The following is a 19,211-nucleotide window of genomic DNA, read 5'->3' as shown; positions in this document are numbered from 1 at the left end:
GAAGTAGAGGGCATAGGTTTAGGGTGAGAGGGTAAAGATATAAAAGAGACCTTTGGGACAATGTTTTCACACCGAGGGTGGTACATGTATTGAATGAACTACCAGAGGAAGTGGTGGAGGCTGGTACAATTGCAACATTTAAGAGGCATTTGGATGGGTATATGAATAGGAAGGGTTTGGAGGGATATGGGCCGGGTGCTGGCAGGTGGGACTAGATTGGGTTGGGATATCTGGTCAGCATGGACGGGTTGGATCAAAGGGTCTGTTTCCATGCTGTACATCTCTATGACTCTTTGACTCTAAGACTAAAACATATTTTTTGGTCATCAACTGAGCATCACTTGTGAAAGATTGCTATGAATGAGTTGGTTACTTTGTTTCCTACATGACAGAATCACAGAATTATGACAGTGTAGAAGGAGGCCATTTGACACATCATGTCTACACTGTCTCTATTATCTCGTCCAGCTCTCCATCCCCATGTATGCCATGACTATCCAAAAGCTAATAAATGCCCTCTTCAATGCTTCAATTGAACTTGTCTCCACCTCAAAAGTACAGCAGTGACAATGCTTCAAAAGACTACATTGACTGTAAGAAATTTTACAATATCTCTGAATGGTGTCCTACAAATTCAAGTGTATTTTCCTTCTTTTTTACATGTGGGAATGCTAACAGAGGGGAGGTTGACTTTTATGTAGTTGGTCAGCTTCATATTAGTGTCTTACCTCACAAAGGGGAACCAAACCAAGTACAAGAGTGTTTGAGCAACCAGGAGGCAGGGTCACACAAGCCCCTGCAAAGGAAATGAGAAAAGGGTTGAAAATTCAGACCAGAAGGGTGAACTCTGATCTTTGCTAATCTCTCCATTGATTGCTCTACAATGACTCAACACAATGGAGTTCAGCCTTTCAGTCCAAGATGTATGAATCTCTCCACTCACTTATCCAACAGGACTCTCTGAGACAGCCTATTTCTCAATCTTTCTTGTGATATGGATTTTCTCTATATTGAATTATGTCTGCCTTTTTCAATTTCTGTCTGCATCCTTCTGTACTTTGATTAACTTCTCATTAGAATTAATGGGCCCAATGGTTACTTTTAAGCAAATGTTCCAACATGGTATGGAAAACATCCACAGCTGGACCTTTCAGCTCAGAGATAGTGATGCTACCATTGTATCCTAACAGCAACCTAACGGGTCTTAGTATAAATTGGCAAATTGGCTAAAGTTTATTTTATATCTGAATCATAGAGTCAGAATTATCCTCAGGTCAGGTACAGAATGTGTTGGACACAAAGGAAATCTCCAGTCACATTCTACCACGCTTTGATGTTCATCCTATCAAACATTGCTGTGTTAGGCATTGCATGGACAAGACACAGAGCAAAACACCCTCAACTCTGGTCCATCAAACCCATACTAGAGTCATATTGATCCTACAGTCCAACCAGTCCATGCCAACCATAATCCCAAAATAAACTAGTCCCACCTGCCTGTGCTTAGCCCATATCCCGCCAAACCTTTCCTAATCATGTGCTTATCCAAATGTCTACTAAACGTTACCCGCATCCATGACTTCCTCTGGAAGTTTATTCCATACAACAACCACTTTGTGTAGAAAAAATTGCCCCTCATCTCCTTTCTAAATCTTTCTTCTCTAACTGTAAAGATATGCCCCCTAGTCTTGAAATCCCCCACCCTAGGAGAAAGACACCTACTATTCACCTTATCTAATTCACCTTATCTATTCCCTTCATGATTTTAGAAACCTCTATAAAGTCACCTCTCAACCTCCTATGTTCTAGTGAAAAAAGTCAAGCCTACTCAGCCTCTCCCCATAACTCAAAGCTTCTATTCCAGGCAACATCCTGATAAATCTTTTCTTAACCCCCTCCAGCTTGATAATATTCTTCCCATAGCAGGGAGACCAGAACTGGACACAGTACTCCAGAAAAGGCCTCACCAATGCCCTGTAAACATGACTTGCCCAATTCCTACACTCAAAGGTCTGACCAATGAAGGCAAGCATGCTAAACATCTTCTCCACCACCCTGTCCACATTATAAATTTTAAGCACCCAGATCCTAGGGATTGCACATTTATCATGTTGAAGGACATTAGTAAGAAATGATGCTAAGAAATTGGTGGAGATGGAGATTAGGAGCAAAACTTGTCAGGGAATACTGGCGAAAGTCGATTACATGCACCTGAGCAGTATGTATCCCGGTGACAGAGCGTGAAACATAAAATTATCAGAAATAATCGTGGAGAAAACTTTAGTTCATTGCAGACTGGAGCAATCAAATTGGCAAGGGTGTTCAAGAAGGTGAGTTTGCAGATTGTAGAATACAATGTGGAACCAAACTGCATTAAAGCTATTTTAGAACTAGAATGTACAGTGAGGCAGATTTAATTAGTAATCTCACAGCAATAGGACTTGCTGGGAACTAGTAATCATAATACAATCAAATTGCCTGTTAAATTTCGAAGCAGCTTATTCCAGCCACAAACAAACTTTTAATATGAAAACAGTTAATTGCGTAAGTATGCGGAGAGAACAGATTAAGATTGAATAGATCATAGACTCAGAGGAATGGCATAAACGAATATTTAAAGATCCAATACAAAATGTTCAACAAAAAAATACATGCCCTTGAAAAATAAAAACTTGACAAGGAAACTTCACCCGTGGCTTATTCAGGAAGTTATGGACAGTAGTAGATTAAAAGAAGAGGTTTATGAGGTTACAAACCGTAATAGGAAGCCTGGGGTGCGGGAGTGCTTTGGAAATCAGCACAGAGTCACCAAAACGTTATTACAGAAGGGGGGGGAGGGGGAAAGGAAGATTAAAACAGCAACTTGTCAGGAATGTAAAAACAGATTGTGAGAGCTTTTGCGAAGAAAACAGCTAAGTAAACATTAGTGCCTTAGAAGCAGAGACAGGAAAAAATTATGATGAGGATTCAGGAAATTGTAGAGCCATTTGGCAAATATTTTGTGAGTATTTTCTCAGTGGAAGATATAAGTTGTGTATCTGAAATAGAGTAGACCGGGGAAAGAACAATAAGGAAATTAAGGACATAAATTTCATCAGTGGAAACAAAATACTGGAGAACTGAAGTGATTAAAATCCAACAAATCCCCACGATGTGATAACCTACATCCTAGAGTTCTAAATGTGATAACTGCAAAGATAGTGGATATTCTGGCTATGTTTTTTCAAAATTCCCTAGATGATGGAATGGTCCTAGCAAAGTAGAAGTTAGCAAGTATACCGCCACTGTATAAGAATGGAGGGAGAGGGAAAACAGGGAATAATAGGCCAGTTAAACTGACGTCAGACATCGGGAACATGCTAGAATCTATTATTAATGATGTCTTAACAATGCATTTTGGAAATAATCACACAATCAGATAAAGACAGCATGGTTTTAGAAAAAGGAATTATGTTTGACAAATTTATGAGAGATTTTTGAGGTTGTAACTAGTAGAATAAGAGGGAACCTGGATTTCCAAAAGGCATTCAATAAGGTGTCACACAAATGTTAATTAGCAAGAGAAAGGTTTATAGCGCTGTGGGTTATACAGGTACATTACTAATTGGAGGAGTGGTTAATGGATAAGAAACAAATACTAAGTATAAATGGGACATTTCCAAGTTGATAGGCTGTGACTAGAGAAATGCTACAGGGATAAATTCTTAAGCCTCAGTCAACATTTAAGAACTAGATGTTTCCTCTTCTGTCTTTTTGTCTAAGTTGGTTGATGATGCAAAGCTAGATGGAAATGTAAGTTGTGAAGAAGGCTCAGAGATATCCAATTACTTCAACACCATGTTCCCTGGCCAACATCTCTGTCTCTACAACCTTCTGGACTCGACATTGACAATTTTAAGGCTTGAGGCAGCTTTGTCCATGTCCTTACTCCAACCCCTACACATCAGGCTTTGTTATACATGGTCTGCTATTACGCCCAATCCATTGTTAGTCCTAATAGTCCCCATTAGCAGCCAATCATTCTGCTGGGCAGAATGTTATCCACTCCTTTGTCTGTCTAACTGTTCTTCTCTGTCTTTGGGCTCTATCTCCATCTATCATTTACTCCTTACTCCCTCTTCCCTCCCTACCTTCTGCATAAAAACCAACTTTTTCCTAACTACCATCAGTTTTGAGGAACGGTCACCGGTCCCAACCTTTAACTGATTTCACTTCACAGATGCTGCCAGACCTGCTGAGCTTTTCCAGCAGTTTCTCTTTTGGTTCTTTCGGTTTTTACAGGGATCCCAGTGTCAGTGCAATTTGGAGATGAGGCAGTGGCTGATCATTGTGGCAGATCTACCGTGGCCCAAGTCTACTGGGATCCAGGCTGCCTGAGATCCACCAGTATCCAGGCTGCTCGAGATCTATTGGGATCCAGGCTGCCCAAGATCCACCAGGACTTAGGCTGCTGGAGATCTACTGGGATCCAGGCTGCCCGAGATCTACTGGGATCCAGACTGCCCATGATCTACTGGGATCCAGGTTACCCAACATTGGTTGTATGTTGGGACTGCAAGTTATAAGCCTGACAGAAATACTCTATACTAATACAGTATTCCCATAGCCCTGCAAGTTTGTTTCATTCAATTTCCAACTTTCTTTTAAAATTATTGATTTGGTGAAGAAAGTGAATACACTACAGTCATGTTTACGGTGACACAAATCTCTGTGGAAAGGATCTCTAGTGCTGAGGATGATACAGAAAGTCAGCAGAGGGCTATAGACAGGTTCAGTGGGTGAGCATAAACTTGACAGATGGAATATAATGTGGGAAAATGTGAGGTAATGCACTTTGGCAGGAAGAATAGAGATGCTGCACATTATTTAAAGGGAGAAAGACTGCAGAAAGCTACAGCACAGAGAGTCACGAGGTTCCTCTTCTACAAAGCACAAGATGGTAGGATCCAAAATCAGAAGGCACCAGGGAAGGAAACTGGAATGTTGGTCATTATTTCAAAGAGATTGGAGTAAAAAACGTAGCAAAGTCTTGCTCAAATTACACAAGGCACTCGTCAGACAACACCTAGGATTCTATGAACAGTTTTGGGTTCCTTATTTAAGAAAAGACATACTGGTTTTGAAGGCAATCCAGAGAATGTTCATGAAGCTGACTCCAGGTATTGAGGGATTTTCCTATGAGGAGAGTTTGAGGTTCAGTCGACTGAGAGGTGACCCTATTGAAGCACAACAAGGCTCTGAGGGGATTTGACAGGCAGATGCAGAGTGGTTCCTTCCCATTGTGGGAGAGTAAATTGGAAGTTAGCAAGTAATCTCAGAATAAGGAGTCGCCCATTTTAGTCAGAGGTGAGGAGAAATCTCTTCTCGCAGAGGGAAGTTTAGCTGCTGAATTCATTATCACGGAGAGCTATCAAGGTTGGATTATGAAGTATATTCTGAGTTGAGATACACAGATTTCTAATCATTGATGGAATCAAGGGTTGTGGAGTAAAGGCAGGAACATGGAGTTGAAGATGACCAGATCAGGCACGATCTCCTGAGCAGACTCGATGGGATGAGTGGCCATTTCTGGTCTCACATGTTGTAGTCTTATCATAGACATCTTGCACTGGTTAATATCTGATTAGCCAGCATCATTTAATTGAATACTATAATCAACCCCCTTCAAATCACTTTATCTGACCTAACTAACACAGTAGGCTGGTTACCCCTTCCTCCCAGGAACAACAAAAGAACAAACAACATTACAGCACAGGAACAAGCCCTTCGGCCCTCCAAGCCTGCACCGATCCCGATCCTCTATCTAAACCTGTCACTTATTTTCTATGGATCTGTATCCTTCTGCTCCCTGCTCATTCCTGTATCTGTCTAGATACATCTTAAATAACGCTATCATGCCTGCCTCTACTACCTCCACTAGCAACACGTTCCAGGCACCTACCACCCTCTGCATAAAGAACCTTCCACGCATAACTCCCTTAAACTTTTCCCCTCTCACTTTGAACTTGTGACCCCTAGTAATTGAGCCCCAACTCTGGGAAAAAGCTTCTTGCTATCCACCCTGTCTATACCTCTCAAGATTTTGTCATGACATAGCTATATCCCCCCTCAAGCACCGCCACCCCCAGCCCACCCCGACCACCTGGCTAACCCCACATAGAATGAGTGGCCAACCCAACCCCAAAACCTTCCCACCTGATTAGCCCTTGACCTGGCCTGACTGCTTCTGACCTATCTCCCTCTCCAGTGCCAACATGATCATCTTCTAATCCAATCTCCCATTCATCCACTCACACACACATCCATTCAATAGGACACCGTTTTACTGAAAGATTTGAGACATTTAAAACCTATCTGAATACAGCAGCTAATGTCATCAAAAGGAGGGGATGGGGTCCTCTCTTTGTTCACCTATTTTGTGCCAGTTGTCACTGGGGATGCCTGCACTGATTGACTGGTACAATCAGGATATGAAGCCCAGGCTGAAAAAGACCACAAGAGTGTCAAGTTGCGGAAATCTTCGTAGCAGCATCAATTGATAATGACAGAAGGTTTGGGACACTATCTCACCCATTCCCAGCTCTTGTTTAGAGTACCAGTGGTTCAGTGGTTAGCACTGCTGCCTCATAGTGCCAGGGACCCAGGCTTGAATCCAGCCTTGGGTAACTGTCTGTGTGAAGTTTGCACATTCTCCCCGTGTCTGCGTGGGTTTCCTCCGGGTGCTCCGGTTTCCTCCCACCGTCCAAATTTGTGCAGGTCAGGTGAATTGACTGTGCTAAATTGTCCATAGTGTTCAGGGATGTGCATTAGTCAGGGGGATGAGTCTGGCTGGGTTACTCTTCAGAGGGTCGGTGTGAACTTGTTGGGCCGAAGGGCCTGTTTCCACACTGTGTGGATTCATCCGAGGGAAGGGACCAGTGGAACCAGGTCCGCTCAGTCCCAATGGCCTGTCGCTGGAACACACATATATTCTCAAACACTTGTCTAGCCAGACCAGAAGTGTGATGAGCTCCACGCAAGTCACTGCAGCTTCAACATTAGAACACACAGGCAGCACATTGGCTCAGTGGTTACCACCACTGCCTCACAGCAGCAGGGACCCCAGTTCAATTCGACTGTCTGTGTGGAATTTTCACATTTTCCCCATGTCTGCGTGGGTTTCCCCCAATGTGCTCTGGTTTCCCCCCACAGTCCAAAGATGTGCAGGTTAGGTAGATTGGCCATGGAAAATGCAGAGGGTCTGGGGTTAGTCTGGGCGGGATGCTCTTCAAAGGGTATGTGTAGGTTCAATGGGCTGAATGGTCTCTTTCCACCCTGTAGGGATTCTATGATTCTATGAAATAGGAGCGGATGGAGAGCACATGGCTGCCATTCTAGCCCCCGCCTCAATATGATCATGGTTGACCTTGGCATTCCCACCCTACTTCTCGATTCCCTGAGAAACCAAGGGTTTGCCTTTCCCAGCCTGAAATGAATTCACTAATAGAGAGTTCAAAGGTCTCTGGGATTGAGAATTCCAAATATTAATAACCCTTTGAATGAAATGCTAGTAATTACTCCTCACCTCAGTTCAAAATGATTGACTCTCTATCAAAACCCCTCAGTGTCTTGTATGGGTCATGAGATCACCAGTGATTTTTCAAGATGTTTTCTAATCAGACTATTCAAGGACGTCCTTACGTAGCTCTGGAGCAGGTGGGACATGAACCCAAGCCTCCTGGCTCACAGGCATGGACAGTACCACTGTACCGCACAAACCCTCCTGCCATATCTCGAAACTCTAGAGGATACAAGCCCAATTTACCCAGCCGTTCATCACAGGGCAACCCCCTCAGCCTAGGAGGTCAATTTGGTGAACCTTCACGATACAAACTCAAGTACAACATTGTGAGAGCCGAAACCGCACACGGTACTTCAGATGTGTAATTGTAGCACCCTCTACAATCCTGTCATGACAAACTGCGTCATTTTGGCAACACAAGGTTAGTTTAACCACCTCATCACACTCTTTCTACAAAGAATCATCCGTTCCTGTGTCTCTTCAAACAACTTCACCACTCACCTCAATGTGCATCAAACAGAAGGTTGTGGTATCCTTTAGGGATCAGATTCCTTTGAAACCTTGGCTATCAGACATTGGATACTGGAACCTGCTGAAAGGATATCACGACCCGATTGAGCAGCTGTGACTCGCAATGATCCAGTTCTAGAGGTGAAATGTGGTTAGTAGAGATTACATCACAACTAGGAATAGACTGTGAATGAAACACCAAACCTCTGAACAAGGTCCTTTCAATGCATCACAAACTTTTCCATTTGATAATGATCCCATTTGAAGGGTGAAATCTGTTCTGTAAGATGCCACTGAGGTTTAGAAAAGCATTCAGTACTGTGCCAAAAATAAAGCAATGTTTTTACAAAGAGAGAAACTCTGTATTTCTGTGGGCTCGAGCCTTCTCAGGGTTGTGTTCCTGGGGGCCCAGGCCTTCTCAGGATTGTGCCTCTGTGGGTCAGGGCCTTCTCAAGGTTGTGTTCCTGAAGGTCCAGGCCTTCTCAGGGTTGTGCCTCTGTGGGTCAGGGCCTTCTCAGGGTTGTGTTCATGGGGGTCTGGGGCTTCTTAGGGTTATGCCTCTGTGGGTCGGGGTCTTCTTAGGTTCACATCACTGCAGGTCCTGGCCTTCTCAGGTTCACATCACTGAGGGTCTGGGCCTTCTCAGGTTCACATCACTGTGGGTCTGGGCCTTCTCAGGTTCACATCACTGAGGGTCTGGGCCTTCTCAGGTTCACATCACTGAGGGTCTGGGCCTTCTCAGGTTCACATCACTGTAGGTCTGGGCTTTCTCAGGTTCACATCACTGTGGGTCTGGGCCTTCTCAGGTTCACATCACTGCGGGTCCGGGCCTTCTCAGATTTGCATCACTGCGGGTCCGGGCCTTCTCAGGGCCGCATCACTGTGAGTCTGGGCCTTCTCAGGTTCACATCACTGAGGGTCTGGGCCTTCTCAGGCTCGCATCACTGCGGGTCCGGGCCTTCTCCGGTTTGCATCACTGAGGGTCCGGGCCTTCTCCGGTTTGCATCACTGCGGGTCCGGGCCTTCTCCGGTTTGCATCACTGCGGGTCCGGGCCTTCTCCAGTTTGCATCACTGCGGGTCCGGGCCTTCTCCGGTTTGCATCACTGTGGGTCCGGGCCTTCTCCGGTTTGCATCACTGCGGGTCCGGGCCTTCTCCGGTTTGCATCACTGTGGGTCCGGGCCTTCTCTGGTTTGCATCACTGCAGGTCCGGGCCTTCTCCGGTTTGCATCACTGCGGGTCCGGGCCTTCTCCGGTTTGCATCACTGCGGGTCTGGGCCTTCTCAGGTTTGCATCACCGCAGGTCCGGGCCTTCTCAGGTTCGCATCACTGCGGGTCCGGGCCTTCTCAGGTTCACATCACTGAGGGTCCGGGCCTTCTCAGGTTTGCATCACTGCAGGTCCGGGCCTTCTCCGGTTTGCATCACTGCAGGTCCGGGCCTTCTCCGGTTTGCATCACTGCGGGTCTGGGCCTTCTCAGGTTTGCATCACCGCAGGTCCGGGCCTTCTCAGGTTCGCATCACTGCGGGTCCAGGCCTTCTCAGGTTCACATCACTGAGGGTCCGGGCCTTCTCAGGTTCACATCACTGCGGGTCCGGGCCTTCTCAGGTTCACGTCACTGCAGGTCTTGGCCTTCCAAGTGTTGTGTCCCTATTGGTCTTGTCCTTCTCAGGGTTGTGTTTCTGAGAGGTCGTAGTCTACATTGGGTGATGTGTTTCTAATGGATGTGCCTGTGAAGTTTATAAATTAACATTAAAATTGGAAACTGGTTAATTCATGCCTGAGTTCTCATTCTGGACTGATAATTGAGAGTCACCTGAAAAAAGAGCAACGCTCCAAAAGCTTATACTTGCAAACAAACCTATTGGACTATAACCTGTTGTTGTGTGATTTCTAACTTTATCCACCCCAGTCCAACACCATCACCTCCCCATCAATATACAGAGGAACCTCAATTATCTGAATATCAATTATCCAAATTTTGAATTATCTGAACAAGGTCTCAAGGTCCCATAGAAACATTACCATTAAAGAGCTAAGTGAATTTGGATTACCTGTACTGAAAAACGTGTGAAAACTCTGGCAAAAACAAAGAAACACAAGCAGCTCAAGCAATGGCGACTGGATTTTTCTGCGTAAGGGTTAATTACATAGCCCTTTGCAAAAATAAGTGCTTTATTCCAGTCGCTTTACCAGATCATTCAAGAAAAAAGTGGCAGAGAAAGTAAACACATGCGCCAGGCAGTAATTCTGTCTTTCTATTGCGACACTGAGGTCAGCAGAAACTGACAAATGCTCTTGTGATTATTGAAGCTGTTCAGGACCTTGCTTAATGCTGGGATTTCATATATTTCAGGTGATGGTAAGGGTTTGGTCCTTCTCAGTTTAACCTGCAACTTGCAGAATGCAAAGATTAGTTTGTTTAAATAGCAGACTCATCAAAATTATAAATTTAAACAAACTCTATGGTAGAGCACAATGTTAGATCAGTATGGCTTCTTTTGTTTAAGGTCAAATCGATTATCCGAAAATCAATTATCCGAACAAAATACTGCCCACCTGACTCGTTTGGATAATCGAGGTTCCTCTGTATTCATTGTTTAAGTGACCAATCTGTGGTCAAGGGACCACGGGCCAAAAAATGGACATTCTAAATTGAACCACACCCCGAGACATTGGGACTGACAGAAAATTGGCCAAACTAAATTAAACAGCAGCCAGCAGCTATTGGCTACAGGGATTAGAAAAAACCAAAATCAAAGATGTTGCAACCACCCTGAGAGTTGTGTGATGGAGAAGAATTGATCAGATATTCTGGCATCTTGACTGCCTGAGTATGTGCAATTTATACCTCGCTGGCATGGCAACAGTGAAGACTGTTGGTGTGACCCCATTGGATGATTTGAACCCTGCTCATAACCTCAATGGCCAAAGACCACATATCATTCTGGAAGGTCAAGGGGCAAGAGGGGAGTATAAGTGTACACACTTGGATGCTGCTCTCTCAGCGAAGACTCGACAAAGATACAGTGACGACTGCACCTGGCCCAGCAGCGGAGGCCGGACCATCTGGAGAGAGAGAGAGAAAGAGAAAGAAAGAGCAACACAGAGAGAGAGAGAGAGAGAGAGAGAAAAGACCCACCCTGGCCTGTGAGACCCACCTTCATGGAAAAGAGCCAGCCTTACATCAGAGAAGAAGGAGATTCCCAATGGTCCAGCTCAAATAAGTGGATCATTATGGGTAATACCCTTTCTCAGGTGGTTAGAGCTAGATAGAGAGCAAATATTGTGGGACTTCAGGAAATGCTTATACAGTGTTTTAATATGAAATATTATGTTAATAAAATTGAGTTGAGCCACAAACTGAATTCTGTGTCCCTTTGTCTGTCTCACTGACAAGAGCATTTTGATGAAATGTTGGTGTCATGACTATGGTTGAGTAATATAAGCCCATCTGAGGAATTAGAGGTTAGCCTGCTTTCTTGTGCTGACTTAACATGACAGGATCTTGCAACAGATCAGCAAAATAATTTGACATAGATCAAAGCATCTTGAGGCAGTGATTTTAACCAGCAGCTGCGAGAAGGGACAAGGCCAGTGAGAAGCTGCAACACTCTGCTGGAGAGCTCTATATCCGATATCGCTCACTGAGATCTGATCTCTTAGGCCTGACTAATCAGTGAAAGGTTTCTAGCCAGCAGAGCATTCAGATCAGTTTGATTCCATGTCATTTTCTGTTTGGTAAGCATTGAACAGCCATTTCAGTGCTGATGGGAAGAAAGCTCAGAGGTATATATTTTATTACTTTGATATATCATGAATGGGAAGAAAGTTTACTAAATAATGAGTACAAATTTTCTCCTTTGCATTGTGTACGCTTGGGGATTGAAGATGAAGAGAAGCACATGACAGCTCATTTCAGTAAATCAAAGAACACTGTAAGGATTGCTTCTTCAGATCTCATCATCAGTTACTTGACAGGAAATTACACACTCCTGATCATAAAAGATACAAGGTCAGTTTAGGGGACTGCCTGTCACCATGGAAAATATAAGCACATACAAATTACAGGAATATGAAGACCGATTCGCATAACAAAGAGTCACTATGGCAGAAAGATCACAACAATATGTAAGCATTTAGCACCTTTGACATAGCAAAAACCCCCCAAAGATATTTCACATCGTGGTATCAATTCATATTGACAACAGGATAAAGAAGGAAATAAAACCGAGGTCAAATATTTTGGTCTGAATTTTGGTCTACAATTCAGGGTGGCATGGTGGCTCAATGGTTAGCACCGCTGTGTCATAGCACAGGGCACCTGGTCAACTGGCAGTGTGGAGTTTGCACATTCTCCCCGTGTCTGCATGGGTTTCCTCCGGGTGCTCCAGTTTCCTCCCATAGTCCAAAGATGTGCAGGTTAGGCAGGTTGGCCACAGGAAATGCAGGGTTACAGGGATGGGATATGTTTGGATGGGATGCTCTTAAGGGGTTTAGTGTGGACTCAATGGGCCGAATGGCCTGCTTCCACACAGTAGAAGTTCAGTGATTATTTTGGTTAATTGCAGTGAGATTCTCAAAGGATTTCTCACCATGAGGCCTAGTGAGATTTTTCTCTGTATCTTATCAAATCCGCCTCATTAGTTACCCTATGAGGCCATTCCTATCCAATTCTAGCCCCACACATCTTTCCTGAAAGAAAACATCTTTCCATTCAGCAAATATCGCCAAAGACCAGCATGCCTAGCACCCTCACCATGTTTGAAAGGTTGGCTGTCTTTCCGGACGAGCACTAGCATTCTGAAGCTGTCCTGTTCAGCGATAGAAATGTAGTCAGAGGACATCAGAGAAAAGGAAGATGGTACCGCGATTCTCTGACAGAGACCTGGAGTAAAGAGCCAAGGTCAAAACAGAAAGGCAGTTGTACAGGAAATAACAAACAGACCATGACAGGAAGGGATAGAGAGCACAAACCTAAGAACCAACTAAAGGGTAAGAAAGATAAAAAAAAAGACAAAACTAAGAATGGGAGATGTATTTGAATATGCATAGCATTTGAAACAGAGGAACTGGGAGTGCAAATAGAAATAAGTACAACAGATAGCCATAATAGAGGCCGGTGGCTGCAGGTTGATATGGATTGGAACCTGATTATTGAAGACTGTAAGACATTTAGGAAGCACAGGAAGATAAGAAAAGGTGGAGGGGTGGCTCTGTTAGTTAATGGCGATATTAGTACAATAGAGACAAATGACCTAAATTAAGGAAAACAGGGTATAGAATCAGATTGGGTAGAGATGTGAAATGATAAAGACAAGGAGTTACTTGTGGGAGTTGTGTACAGGGCCGCTATGAGTAACACCATGGTAGGGTAGAATATAAAGAAAAACATAATAGGAACACCAGGAAGCTACTGTGATAATCATGAGGAACTAGACTGAAAAAATCAGATGGGCAAAGGCAACCTGGATGAAAAGTTCATAGAATGATCTCAAGATAGATCTTAGAATAACATGTTCTAACTCCAACCAGAGAGAAGGGCTCCAGCCCGAAACATTCCTGTTCCTTGGATGCTACCTGATCTGCTGTGCTTTTCCAGCAACACACTCTCAACAGCAGTCTAAACCAGACCAGATATTGTGCAAGAGATATATTAGTGGCCATATGGTGAAGGCACACTTTAGGTACTAGCGACTATAATAGGATTGAACTTTTCTTGAATTTGAGAGGGAGAACAGCAGTTCTGAGACTTTATAATAAGGACAATTATAATGGCATGAAAGCAGAACAGTCTAAAGTGAGTTGGGAAATTAGATTAAAGGATAGATCAATGCAGATTCAATGGCAGACATTTAAGGAAAAAATTTCAGAAGTCACATGGAATAGATACATTCCAGAGAGTATTAACGTTCCAAGGGATCAGTCCACCATCTGTGTTTAACAAGGAAGTTTAAAGGTGTTAGTAAACTTCAAGGAAATGGCAGCATTGCACAAAGAAAAGTGGCAGGTCGGAAGATTGGACAGAATATAAAGAGAAAACAAAGACCAACCAAAAAATATTATGATGGAAAAAAATAGATTAGGAAATAAGGCTAGTCAAAAATATAAAAGCATATAGTAAGAGTTTATAAAAACTATATTAAAAAGTAAAAAGTTGGCAAAGTGAGCATTGAGCCTATAAAAAGTGAGTCTGGAAAATAAGGAGATGGCAGATGAACTGTACAGGTGTTTTATAAACTTGCAAACTTACAAAATAGGAACCATAGATGCTTCAGGCTCTTGGGCTTGTTTATGGTTAATATGTTTTCGCTTCAAATTCTGCATTTCCATTCACCCCCAATTACCTTGGAGTTGCCTGCCTATGAGGAATGTATCGACCTCCATCTTAGAAATACTCAATGAGCCAGTTCCCATTGCCTTTTGAAGCAGAAAGTAAGTAGTGGTTCAACCTTTGTACTGACCCACAAGAGGAAGCACCAATTCCATGCCCTCCTTTTATCACTGCACACCCCCTCAAAGAACTCCAATACACTGATTAAATATAATTTCCACATTTACTCATTCTGAATATCTTGAACTTTTCTAAGTACGCTAAAGTTTTGTAAGACCATTCAGGATCTTACACGCTTCAATTAGATGGTTTCTCATTCCAGTGCAAACAAGCCCAGGGCTGTCCAATCTATTCTTATGAGATAACCCGCTCATTCCAGTGCAGCTCCTTTGAACCACTTCCAATGTATTCTGTAAGTAAGGAGACCAAAACTGAACATTGTATTTGAGACATTCTCCCACCATATTTCCATACCTTCGTTACAGACACCTAATATTTCTTCTTGTTAGGAGGCCTATGGACCATTTCCGTTAGTGGCATCTTTCCCCTACTATTCCTCACTTACACCTAGACTTATTCCACATCCTGATCACTTGAACTAAGAAACCTGTGTTGGTCTTCACTAGAGAGGATGTAAGTAGCATCCAAGAAGTAGCAATAAATCAGGACATGGAAGGGAGAAGGATTGCAGAAAAATTGCAGTTACCAGAGAAACAGTACTGAGCAAATTAATGGAGTTGGGGGCTGACAAGTGTACAGGTCTTGTTGGACTTATTCCTTGGGTCTTAAAAGCAAAAGGCTAGTGAGAAAGCTGATGCCTTGGTGTTAATTTTTGAAAATTTCCTTGATTCGAGGAATTAGACTCAGGAGATGTAGCTCGTGTATTCATGAAGCAGAAAGCAGGAAATTACGGACCAGTTAGCTCAACACCTATGTATTAGAAGATGTTCTTAAAGGATTTATAGCTGAGTACTTCAAAAACTTCAAGGTAATCAGACTGAGTAAATATGGGTTTGTGAAAGGGAGATCATGTTTAGTCCGTGTATTGAGGAAGCAACACGTGTTGTGGGTAAAAGGGAACCAATGGATATATTGTAGGCATTTGGTAGCATCCCACATCAAAGGTTTTTTTTGCAGAAGAAACTGCTCCTGATGTAGAGGGTAATAATTGGCATGGATAGAAGTTTGCTTGCTAACAGGAAGCAGAGAGTAGACATAAATGGGTCTTTTCCAGAATCACAAGATGTAATGAATGGTGTGCCACAGGGATTGGTGCTGGGACCTCAACTGCTTGCAATTTACACAAAGGACTTGAAGGAAGAGATGGAAGGTATGCATGCCAAAATTTGCTGATGAAATAAAGATAAGTAGTAAAGTAAATTATGAAAAGGGCAAATAACTGCAAAGGTTGGAGCGGCACAGTGGCTCAGTGGTTAGCACTGCTGCCTCACAGTGCCAGGGACCCAGGTTTGATTCCAGACTCGGGTGACTCTCTGTGTGGAGTTTGTACATTTTCCCTGTGTCTATATGGGTTTCTTCTGGGTGCTCCGGTTTCCTCGAGGAGAAAGTGAGGGCTGCAGATGCTGGAGATCAGAGCTGAAAATGTGTTGCTGGAAAAGCGCAGCAGGTCAGGCAGCATCCCAAGGAACAGGAGAATCGACATTTCGGGCATAAGCCCTTCTTCAGGAAAGAAGGGCTTATGCCCGAAACGTCAATTCTCCTGTTCCTTGGATGCTGCCTGACCTGCTGCGCTTTTCCAGCAACACATTTTCAGCTCTGGTTTCCTCCCACAGTCCAAAGATTTGCAGGTTAGCTGAATTGCCCATAATGTCCAGGGATATGTGGGTTAGGTGCATTAGTCAGGAGTAGATATAGGTTGGGGAATGGGTTACTCTTCGGAGTGAGGTGTGGACTTTTCAAGATTAGATTAGATTCCCTACAATATGGAAATAGGCCCTTTGGCCTAACAAGTCCATATCAACCCTCTGAAGAGTAACCCATCCAGATCCATTCCCTTACCCCTGACTAATGCATCTAGCACTTGTGAGCAATTTAGCAATGGCCAATTCACCTGGCCTACACATTTTTGGACTGTGGGAGGAAACTGGAGCAAACCCACGCAGACATGGGGAGAATGTGCAAACTCCACACAGACAGTCGTCCGAGGCTGGAAATGAACCTGGGACCCTGGCTCTGTGAGGCAGCAGTGCTAACCACTGAGCCACCGTGCCACCGTTGTTGGGCTGAAAGGCCTGTTTCCACTCTGTAGGGATTCTAACTCTAAGTGAGATTGCAGGGCTTTGAGATATAAAGGGTGTCTTAATGTACAAATCTCAGAAGATTAGCATGCAGCTACAGAAAGTATTTAGCAAAGCTACTTGAATGTTATAATATATCATGAGGTGCCTTGATACAAAAGTATAGATGTTATGTTTCAATTATACAGAACACTAGTGAGACCACATCTGGAATCTTGATGTCAATATTGGACCCCTTATTTAAGAAATTATGGAATGGCATTGAAAGTTGTTCAGAGAATGTTTACTGGACTAATATCTGGTGTGAGGGTGTTGTCTTAAGTGGTTAGGTCATCCCAGGCTTATATCCACTGGAGTTCAGATGAGTAAGAGACAATTTGATTGATACATGTAAGATCCTGAGGGGTCTTGATGGATGTGGAGAGCATATTTCCTCTAACAAGAGAATTAAGAATTACCAAATGTTGTATAAAAATACAAAGTTGCTCATTTGAAGTAGAGATCTCAGTTTGTTGTGATCTTTAGACCAATCTTCATGAAAAGGTAGTGGAAGCAGAATCTGCCCGAGATGAATAGATTTGTCAGCAAGGGGGTGAAAGGTTATCAGGGTCAAGCAGGAATGCAGATTTGAGTTTAAAGTCAGAACAGCTGCAAGCTTATTGAGCAGCAGAGCAGTTTCAGTGGGCTGAATGGCCCACTCTTGCTTCGAGATTGTATGTTTCCCTTTGAGATGCTGATGGAGGCATCCATTCATGAGGAAGACATTGAATCAATAGTTTAGCTACAGCCATAATGGCTGTAAATTATTTGGTATTAACAGATAAACATTTAAAAACAGGTGACAAGGTGAGTGGAAAAACTTGGAAAGGGGTAAGAATGGATCAGTTTACAGTAGATTGTTAATATGTGTGGTATTTTGAATTAGCAAAGTTATACTCTTCTGCAGAGTATAGACTGAGGACTGGAGCTGAGGGTAACACTGTCCCAGAGAGTGCAGGAACTGTGCCAGGTGAAGGTTTGTGCCACGGTGTGTTCTCTAGTTTCAAGTCATTGGTATTTCCTGTTTCAATAGTTCCACCAGTCAGATTAAAGGATCAATGAAGCCATGGTATTTTGAACATTTTAAAATAGCACAAACCAACTGTTCTCAATAAGAACTTGGGATCAACTCAGTAAATAGACATCTCCATTATTTCGTGGTGTTTGGCAATCAATGTGCTTTAAAGTCAATGGGGCATGTTTGGGGATTTTGGACAATGATGATAATGAGTCAATGTCAGATTCCAATTTCTCCATTGACTTCAATGGGAATATAAACCAGGAGAGACGTTAACAGGCTGGTAATCTATTATTATCCTACAAAAGCAGGTCAGAGGCTAGGAATACTGTAGCAAGTAACTTATCTCTTGACTCCCCAAAGCCTGTCCACCATCTACAAGGCACAAGTCAGGAGCATGTTGGAACACTCCCCACTTGCCTGCATGGGTGCAGCTCCAACAACACTCAAGAAGCTTGACATCATCCAGGACAAAGCAGCCTGTTTGATTGGCAGCACATCCACAAACACCTACTTCCCCCACCACTAATGCTTACTACAAGCAAGGGTTTACTATCTACGAGGTGCACTGCAGAAATTCACCAAAGATCCTCAGACAGTACCTTCCAAACCAACAACCACTTCCATCTAGAAGGACAAGGGCAGTAGATAGATGGGAACACCATCTCCTTCAAGTTCCCCTCCAAATCACTCACTATCCTGACATGGAAATATATTGCCGTTCCTTCTCTGTCCCTGTATCAAAGTCCTGGAATTCCCTCCCTAAGGGCATCATGGGTCAACCCACAGCAGGTGGACTGCGGCAGGTCAAGGAGGCAGCTCATCCCCACCTTCTCCAGGGCAAATAGGGACGGGCAATAAACGCTGACCCAGCCAGCAACGCCCACATCCCACAAATAAATACATTTTAAAAACCTGTTTTACATAATTTCATGAGGCCCAAATCTATTCCACTGTTACTGTAATTAAAAATGAGGGCAAGAAGTGTAAAGTAATCTTTATTTTCACTCTCTTTGACATCTATTTAAGGATAGATCCCAAGGAATTTCTCCCCGTGTCTGCGTGGGTTTCCTCCGGGTGCTCCGGTTTCCTCCCACAGTCCAAAGATGTGCAGGTCAGGTGAATTGGTCATGCTAAATTGCCCATAGGTTATGTTCGTTAGTCAGAGGAAGATGGGTCTCGGTGGGTTATTCTTCGGAGGTTCGGTGTGGACTTGTTGGGCCGAAGGGAATCAAAGCCTCTCCCTCCATTGCTAATCCCCCAAACCACAAAGTAATAAAATAAAGCAATGTTTATTTAAAACAACATAGCAATGACCTACTCTTTTCCAACATGGGATAGCAATGTTGCTTTAGATTTCAGCAATCAAAATGACTCGGCTTTAATGAAGAGGGATGACGTTTGTCAATAGGAAAATTATTCTAAACAGCTCAACAGAAATCATGTGTTCCTAGAAGTGGTTGTGAGTGCTAACACAGCATACAGCATGGAAT

The sequence above is a fragment of the Chiloscyllium plagiosum genome, chromosome 30 (assembly GCF_004010195.1).
Source record: "Chiloscyllium plagiosum isolate BGI_BamShark_2017 chromosome 30, ASM401019v2, whole genome shotgun sequence".
Classification (NCBI taxonomy): Eukaryota; Metazoa; Chordata; class Chondrichthyes; order Orectolobiformes; family Hemiscylliidae; genus Chiloscyllium; species Chiloscyllium plagiosum.
Note: the sequence above shows the minus strand (reverse complement) of the source record.